Genomic DNA, 10022 nt, shown 5'->3' on the forward strand with positions numbered 1-10022 from the left:
TTCCTCCTTAACTTGTCTTCCGCCACTGAAGGGTTTTGCATTAAACGCAAGTTACTACCAGATCTGTCAAGCATGCATAAAATCCATTGATACCTCTGGATCGCCATCACACATGACGGTTGATCAACACACCAAAATTGGGATTTAAACCCAATGCATATATATATATATAACAGAAATGGAAAGAGAACATATCACACAAACACATATGTATTATATTATAAATAACATAATTACAATTCTAAGGCATTTCAGCCTTAGCAGCAGTTCTCCTATTGACTACATTTTAACCTCACGGTTTTAAACCAGATTTATCACTCTGTTTCTCCTCCTCTCACTTGAACACACAGGTTCAACATACATATATATAAAGAAGTGTTGGATCAGATCACTTCAACGATCCGATTAGATTTTCCCTGCTTTCCTCTTACAAAAGCACTAAAGCTCTCGGTACATGCATGCTCATGACACATGGCAGATTACATTATAAGTCTTCGAGACTTATCCACCTTTTCCACTTTAAATCTGTTTTTCTGCTTTAAAGCAGACTTTCCTCTGTTTTGCTTCCTTCTTTCAGCTCCGCTGGTCCATGCACTCCTCTTCACTCCGCTTGGATTCCTCCCTTGTTCTAAGGGTGCTGGATGCTCCTGCATCAGACTCCTGAGGCACAAAAATTTATGACCTCCTGGTCATATGCTTCTTCCTGTCCTTAGAAATTCTACCCACTGTTTCAATCCTTCAGTGGAACTGCTTTTATGATCTTTGTGAGCTGCAACCAACCTCTGCAGTAACAGTCTCCTCTGTTACACGATACCTCACCAAGCCCTCCGCACTCGGTCTTTTGGCATCCTTCTGGTTCTCTCCTCTGGAACCTATTGAGCACACCTTGCTCTAGATTTGTTGCGATCTTCTCACCTTCGGCTGTCGATCTCTGTGCGACAGTAAGACCATAAACTCCCTAGCTTTAACACAACTGTACCTCTTTCCCCTTCTGCTTGCATTCTTCTTCCTTCTCTCTGGAATCCTTCTCTCCACAGGAAACTTTCCCTGCTATAATACCAAATGATGCGATGAGATTTTGGGGGTTAACCAAAATCCCAATTCCCAAATAAATTGATCCTGAGGCTTGTGGGTTATGGCCCACAAAGCCTATTGGAAGCGCCTAAGGCTTTAAGCCTTTAACCATGGACCACACTTTAGAATCGGAGCCACCCTTTTATCGGCGCTCTTATGTCTATCGGAAGCCACCACCCGTCCACCGTGTTAACTATCGGGCTAAGCTTTAAAACCCGCGGACACGCACATATATAATACACGGGAAAACACGTAAGTCCCGCTGTCAATACAAATGCCCGGACTTCAGACCTTATATATCCGCCGTTATAAATATCGGTGGGTCCGGTTATCAGCGCTCACCATAAGCACTTGACTCCAACCCCCGACGCCCTCGCGGACCCGACATTCTTTATATCCTGCTTTATAATGACTTCGGGTCCGATATATATCAACGGTTGCTGTCGGCGATTTGTAATATAATGGGTCTGCGGACCCGACAACCCATTAAACTGCCTTCTATAATATTTTGGGATTGGTTCTCGGAACGTACAGTTCTGAGTTTAGCGGACTCGATGCCTTTTATGTGGTAATATATAACATTTCAGCTTCGGATATCGGCTCTCCCACTTAGCTGTATCAAGGGTTCCTTTCGAACCCGAAAGCTCTTGTAAGTTGCACTTTATGGAACACTTCGGCTCCAATATGTCGGAGCTTCCACATAACAGTTCTAAGGCCACTTCTTCGATCGCTGATGAGATCAGAACCGTCGATCTAGACTTGCGATCCGACGGTTCATGATCCTTCGCACTACTTCCATCGCAATTGCTCCTCGACCAATTCCAATAAGACCAAGGCTTTCTCTGATGCGATGATAGTTCTGTCGCCAATGCGATATGGGTCGGACCGTCGATCTTAAGAGATCCAACAGCTCCTGTATATTCTTGCTGCTTCCTCCTTCACTTGTCTTTCGCCACTGAAGGGTTTTGCATTAAACGCAAGTTACTACCAGATCTGTCAAGCATGCATAAAATCAATTGATACCTCTGGATCGCCATCACACATGATGGTTGATCAACACACCAAAATTGGGATTTAAACCGTAGTGCATATATATATATATATATATATATATATATATATATATATATATATAACAGAAATGGAAAGAGAACATATCACACAGACACATATGTATTATATTATAAATAACACAATTACATTCTAAGGCATTTCAGCCTTAGCAGCAGTGCTCCTATTGACTACATTTTAACCTCATGGTTTTAAACCAGATTTATCACTCTGTTTCTCCTCCTCTCACTTGAACACACAGGTTCAACATACATATATATAAAGTGTTGGATCGGATCACTTCAACGATCCGATCAGATTTTCCCTGCTTTCCTCTTACAAAAGCACTAAAGCTCTTGGAACATGCATGCTCATGACACATGGCAGATTACATTATAAGTCTTCGAGACTTATCCACCTTTTCCACTTTAAATCTGTTTTTCTGCTTTAAAGCAAACTTTCCTCTGTTTTGCTTCCTTCTTTCAGCTCCGCTGGTCCATGCGCTCCTCTTCGCTCCACTTGGATTCCTCCCTTGTTCTAAGGGTGCTGGATGCTCCTGCATCATGCAGAGTATGAAAATAGTGAAAAATGTGAATCCCATTATGTAGATACATATGTTAAATATGAAATTGCAACCACCATTTCAACAACAACAACAAGTGAGAAGAATTTGATTATGATGTTGAATTAGTATTTCTTGAAGAGTGGCTTGCAAACCCTAAATACTAGTGAAAGTGAGTATAGAACAACTGTCATAACTACATCATAAGAATGAATAGAAAATATAAAGGAAACCATGGCAGTTGTTGAATCAGTTCCAACAATAGAAGATGAGATGAAAAAAATGAAGAAGTTGTCTTTTATCTTGCAAAGATTGACATAAAATTCCAATCAATAGTAGTTGAGGTACTAGAAAGTGCACAAGAAGAACTAGATGAAGAAGACAAAGAAGACAAGAAAATATTGAAGAAGAAAGTCATAATGAAGTTGAAGCTAAAGAAGAAGAAAAAATACACATACTATAAATTCTGGACTCTCGAGCAAAAAGAAGTAAAAGTTTATACAACATAAAGTTGAGAACAACCTACACAATGAGATAAAAGTTAAACAAGTTTTTTGAATTGATCTCAAATGTTGTTAACCTAGCTGATACTTAAACCATCAAGCCAAGTGGGAGTGTTGGAGTGCTTTAATTACTTCCAATGTTCTAGTAATTTCTAATAGTGTCTAAATTTAGAAACAATTAGTCATGCATGCATGAGCTAAAATTAGCATAGTTATAATTAGCATTCTAAATATCTTTCTAGATGATTCTCCATGATTTCTTTTTGGCCTATTTATACATGTATCCTCAAGCAATTCAAGAATTTGAGTTAGAGAGTCACAATTTTGTTATGTATCATTGTATGGTTTATTGTGTGTTATTGTGAACTATTTGTGAATGTTTACTTGTTGTAATTTTACTTTCAAAGAAATTCCTTGTTAATTGTAAATTGACATCCAATTAACTTTTATTTTTTTAAATGTAAATTATTTTTTATGTGGTTTTAAAAATTATATTAAAAAATATAAAAGTGTCATAATAATTTAGCTTGTTACAACACTATGGGCCAATACTCACATGCCCAAAAACAATAACACATTTCCAAATCAAAATATCTTATAAATATTTTATTTTAATTTAGTTTTATATTTTAAAATTAAAACCTAATACTTGATTGTGAACCATAAATATTTGCCATTTTACTATAGATATAATGTTACAATATCATGTCTTATCAACACTACTTGCTAAAAAAAACATAACTTATTTCAAAATCAAATATTTTATAAATATTTATTTTATTTTTAGTTTATAAGACATTTTTTTTAATTTAAAATAAAATTAGATAAATATAAAATTAACTACAAAATAAAATTATTTCTGATCTTGCAAAAAAATTATAAAAATACTTTTATTATAAAGTTTTTATATTATATTATTTTTAATATATATATATAAGAAAAGAAAGGTAATATGGAGTGTGGTGGTTTATATCAACACTAATATATATATATATATATATATATATATATTTATTAGTATATATATATATATTTATTAGTATTGATATAAACCACCACACTCCATATTACCTTTGTTTTTTTAATTTAAACATGGTATATATTTAAAAGTATAATATTCAAAATAAACTTTATTTTTTCGGAATATAAAATTTATAAAAATAAAGTTTAAAGTAATTATAATGAGTTTTCGTAACCATACAAACTGAATAATTATCTATAAATTATTGTAAGTTTAATTATATTTTTTTCCAAAGTTTGTGACATATTAATGTTGGAAAAATGACATAGGTAAGAATAGAGGAGGATATTTAAGGCTATAGAGTTAATGAAAAATTGAATTTTGATGTTGAGGCCAAGGATACATATATGAGAAAGTAGAGTTGTTTGAAAATTAATTTTTTTATATAATTGTAAATGATATATGGTATTGGGTTGAAGTGATTAGTTTCAATTATACCAATAAATTTTATTTTATTTTACAAAGTGTACTTTTGGTTTTTAATATGAAATTTTAGGTTAGTATCATTGCGCTACCACATCTCACTCCATTGATCGAGAGATGATGACAACATAATTAATTATGTTTTTAGGGGTTTATATATTATAATCGATACTTATATTGAAATATGTAGGCACCGGTGTGCGGCACCATCGGAGTGGCGCCGCAAAGGAGGCTCGACTAGACAGATTTCAAGAAGCAAACTCCGTGAAAAAGCACCTGACGCCACCAAAGTGGTTGCACATATATGGAAAGAGAATTAATACGCCCTGGCCAAAACGCTTAGAGTTTTAAATAACTCACTTACAGACCAAATTGTTAAACAAACTTAAGAATCAATTTTATTAATTAAGTGGACAACTCACAGGTGAGGAGCTCTAACTGGAGACTGCCTCTAGCAGAATGCTCTACATGCAATCATCTTATAATAAAAAATATATATGTTGTTCATACATTTAGGGAAGTTAGAACAATTGCTTAAGAAGTAGGAACTAATTCCTAATCTAAGGCTCTAGTGAACCAAATCTCTCCAAAATTACATATTCTCCATTATCTTCAACACTCCCCCTTAATGGAGAAATAGGTTCACAAGTATTCTTAACATTTTCCTAAACAATTCAAACTTGATTCTACCAAGAGGCTCAGTAAATATATCAGCTACATTATTACATGAATTACAGTATTCAACACATATTTCCTTTCCCTGCACCTTTTCCTTGACAAAATGAAATTGCGTATCTATGTGCTTGGTGTTTTTATGGAACAATGGATTATAAGCAAGTTTGATAGAACTTTGATTATCACATTTGATAACCGTGGCTTTTGTTTGCTCTTCTCCTACATCTTGGAGAAGTCTTCGTAACCAAACTGCTTCACATATTGTTGCACACATGGCTTGATATTATGCTTCTGTCGAGGATAAGGCTACAATATGCTTCTTTTTACTGCACCATGAAATGACCCTGGATCCAATGCTGAAGGTGTATCCTGTAATGGATCTTCAATCGTCCAAGTTTCCTACCCAATCAAAGTCTGTAGATCCTGCCAGTCTAACATCAAATGAATCAGAATATAAAATGCCAAAATCTAAGGTTCCTTGTAGATACCTTAGCACTCCTTTTGCTGCAACCCAATGGTTCTCATGAGGTTGAGACATATATCAGCTCAATACACTCACTGCATAAGCCATATCAGGCCTAGTTGTAGTCAAATAGATGAGACTCCCAACTAGCGTTATGTACAACGTTGCGCCTGCCTCTTTCAAACCATCATTAACCTGTAATTTGTTGTTCTGTTGTAGTGGTACAAATGCAGCCTTACACTGATCCATTTTAAACTTGTTCAACAAACTCTTGGCATACTTACCTTGGGATACAAAATTTTGGCCTGAATCTCTCCAGACTTCTAAGCCCAAACAGTAATGAAGTTCTCCAAGGTCTTTCATTTCGAACATCTGTGATAATTGTTGCTTGATTTCTTCAATGAGTTTGTTTGCATTTACTGTCATAATCAGATCATCTACATACAAAGAAATCAATACAATCCACCCCTCATCATCATACACATTATACAAGTTAGGATCATTTTTTATCCTAATATACCCATGCTAGAGAAAGAATGAATCTATTTTCTCATACCAAGATCTGAGAACCTGTTTTAGTCCATATAAAGTCTTCTTTAATTTGCAAACTAAATGCTCTTCCCCTTTCTTGACAAATACCTCTGGTTGAATTAGATATACTTCCTCTTTCAAATCTCCATTTAAGAATGCAGAATTTACATCTAGTTGGTGTATTTTCAAGTGGTGTTTAGTAGCTAATGCAATAATCATTCTAATTGTGTTTAATTTAGCTATCGGGGTGAAGGTTTCCTTGTAATCTATACCTTGTTTTTGGGAATACCCCTTTGCGACCAGCCTAGCTTTATATTTATCTATAGATCCGTCTGCTTTAAACTTTAATTTGTATAGCCATCTGCACCCTATGGGTTTTTTGCCTTCAGGAAGCTGAACTAAATCCCAGGTATTATTTTTAATGATAGATTCATATTCCTCCTACATTTCTTCCCTCCATTCATTACTTTGACTAGCTTCATTAAAATTAGAAGGTTCAATAGTGTTCAACGTACTAGTAATGAGTGCATGATCCCTATATCTGGCTGGCAATTGTATCTACCTACTTGATCTTCTGAGTGGTGGAGTGGCTTCAAACTTGTTCTGATCTCCCCTCTGCGGACTGGTTTCAAACCTGATTTGATCAGCCACTTCTTCTTTCTCCTATTGCTGCTCACCGACCCCTGTTTCATCACCATCTTCTGACAGTAAAGGCACATGCCATTCTTCATCACTACGAATAGGGTTCCCATCATCTACCTGTTCATGAAATACCACATCTCTGCTTGCAAACACCTTGTGAGTCGAAGGATTAAACAACTTATAAGCCTTAAACTCACTGCAATATCCAACAAAAGTACACTTAATGGCTTTTGAATCTAACTTATTCCTATCTTCTTTCAAGACATGATCAAAAGTCTTACATCCAAACACTCTAAGATGACTTACTGTAGGCTCGAATCCAAACAATGCTTCGAAAAGAGTTTTATAATCCAAACACTTAGTAGGACTCCTATTCTTAAGATACACTACAGTGTTTACAGCTTCTACCCAAAAACCATTGGTCAGATTCTTACCTTTCAACATACTGTGGTCACACTCCACGAGGGTTCTATTTTTCCTTTCCGCAAACCTGTTTTTCTGAGGAGTGTAAGGTGTTGTGAACTGCTATTGTATTCTGTGTTCTTTGCAGTATTTGATGAAGTCACCCCTCTTGAATTCTCCACCTTGGTTTGAGTGAAGAATTTTGATGAACTTTTTTGTTTGCTTCTCAATCATTCTTCTTAATTGCTTGAAGTATTCAAAAGCAACACTTTTCTGCCCAAGGAAATACACCGAGATGAACCTTGTACATTCATCAACAAAAATAAGAAAATAGTAGGCCCCTCCTAATGACCTTGTCTGCATTGGCCAACATAGAGCAATGTGTACAAGTTCAAGTATATCCCTATGCTTTCTATCAACAATAGCAGGAAATTCATCTCTATGTAATTTACCAAGGGAACATGCTTCATAGTCAACATGCATACTTTTCAAAATAGGAAGACCATTCACCATACCTTTTTTCTGAAGAAGTAGTAGGTCACTGAATTTTATATGCCCAAATCTTTGATGCAAGAGATTCTCTGCAGACACACCTGATGATGCCAACGCTTCATGTGACGCACTTCTGACATCCAATTTATACAATCCTCCTGCACGTACACCTATTGTAATGGACTTCATTCGATCCAGCTTGTCTTTAATTACACAATGAGATTTAAAGAACTCTACCTTAAGATCTTGATATGTTATTCTAGATACATAAATCATGTTCATTTTTATCTCGGGTATATACATAACATCATGAATATGCCTAATTTTTCCATCAAGTAGTACGACAGGGACATCACCATATCCCTTGATTTCATACCTTGTATTGTCTCCAAGGTAGACCTTTGTACCAGTGTTGGATTCTTTGAAAATTTTAAACTATTGCCTCTTACCTGTCATATGGGAGGAGGCTTCTAAGTCCACGAACCAGATTTTTGCTTCATCCTCCTTAATTGACAACGCAGAATCAAATACAAACAATCTAATATTCGAATTTTGATCTGCATCAGCCAGTTGGCATGCATGCTTCTTGTGTCTCTGTTGACCTTCATCAAACTTCTTCTCGCGACAATTTTTAGCCATATAACCAAATTTACCACAATAAAAACATTGTGGCCCCAAATCACTTCTCTTTATAGACATACCTTGAAATAGAGGTGACTTTTTTTTTTAGGGTTCCTCCCCTTTTGTGTGTTGTATTTGTCTTTCCTCTAAAAGACTTTTTCACATTTATATTTATTATTAATAAAGAAAACAATGTATGATTCCGACTATTGAGATCGTTAAATATCCAACTGTCAATAAAAAAAATCCCCAAACCCAATACATTCCATCTGTAATTGAAGCTCTTCGAACGCCCAATGCCCATTACAACTTCAATTAAAAATTCCCAAACCCCAGCTAAGATGATCTAGGGTTTCAAAACCCTGTATCGCCATTTTATGCCATTTTCAATCAAAATTTTGCAGCTAAATAGTCAAGTTCCGCGTTGCCTGCATACTCCACTGGGTTTTCTGATTTTGATGATTCCGAGGTCAAGAATCTGGTGCTCCAACCTATGAGATTTGAACCCATGAAAATAAACGAAAAGGGTATAATTCCTTTCAGTCTGACTGTTGATAGATCCCATTTCTCGTGGGTTCCAGAAGTTGAAAACCCTGAAATATGTCGTGTACCAAAAGCCGAGGCCGACTCTGATCAGTATGATTATGTTGATATGTCTACGCAAGTTGTGACCAATGTTTTAGTAGGCATCCCTGAGGTACTGCTTCTTTCAACAAATCTCCTGGTATTGAAGATGGCATTTCCACCGAAAAGTACCCCAGATTGCAGGAAATTTCACGGTTGGAGATCTCTGAGGACTTGTCATCTTTGGAATCATATCCGCAGTTGTTGCAGTTGCCGTATTTCGAGGGATGCCTGGATCATTCATTATAGGGAGTGGGTGTTGGGGAAACTTCATTTCTGGACGGTATGAACGCCTAGTAGCTTTGGAGTATTGATGTTGTGCCTATTTCTGATTCAACTTATTTAATCAGCCTTGAATATCTTGCCTATACACAGTAATTATGTAAGAATCAAGGAGACTTGTTATGGCTTCGTTTGTAGGCCTTCATCCAATAGGGAACTCTTTATATTTTTTTAAATTTCAGTTTGACGGTGCTACTGTGATTTAATCTGCAAATTTATTTTAGATTAGGTTTAACTTATTGAATCTTTTCACCTTTATTTTTATTTTGATAAATGAAGTCCTACGTATGATCTTTGAAGAAGCAACTTGCCATATTTTTGCAGGGGATGTCATTCGTGATGACGTCATTCAATTGGGTATAAGTGCATCACTTTTAATGTAGGGTAAAGTGTGTTCATCTAATGGAAGTATAGGTTTAAGAGGTCCATATTGAATCTTTTCACCTCTATATTTATTTTGCTAAATGAAGTCCTACGTATGATCTTTGAAGAAGCAACTTGCCATATTTTTGCAGGGATGTCATTCGTGATGACATCATTCAATTGGGTATAAGTGCATCACTTTTAATGTAGGGTAAAGTGTGTTCATCTAATGGAAGTATAGGTTTAAGAGGTCCATGGTTATAAATAAGCAAGTTTATTTAGGTTGGATGCACT

The 10022-nt window shown here is 35.8% G+C and overlaps 1 pseudogene; it reads left to right on the top strand.

The window, feature by feature from the left end:
- Positions 1-8655: 8655 nt before the first annotated feature.
- Positions 8656-9461, top strand: LOC149139434 (uncharacterized; annotated as a pseudogene).
- Positions 9462-10022: the final 561 nt, after the last annotated feature.

The sequence above is a fragment of the Pinus tabuliformis genome, chromosome X (genome assembly GCF_031772625.1).
Source record: "Pinus tabuliformis cultivar Carrire ecotype Pingquan chromosome X, CPIR1, whole genome shotgun sequence".
NCBI classification, from domain to species: domain Eukaryota; kingdom Viridiplantae; phylum Streptophyta; class Pinopsida; order Pinales; family Pinaceae; genus Pinus; species Pinus tabuliformis.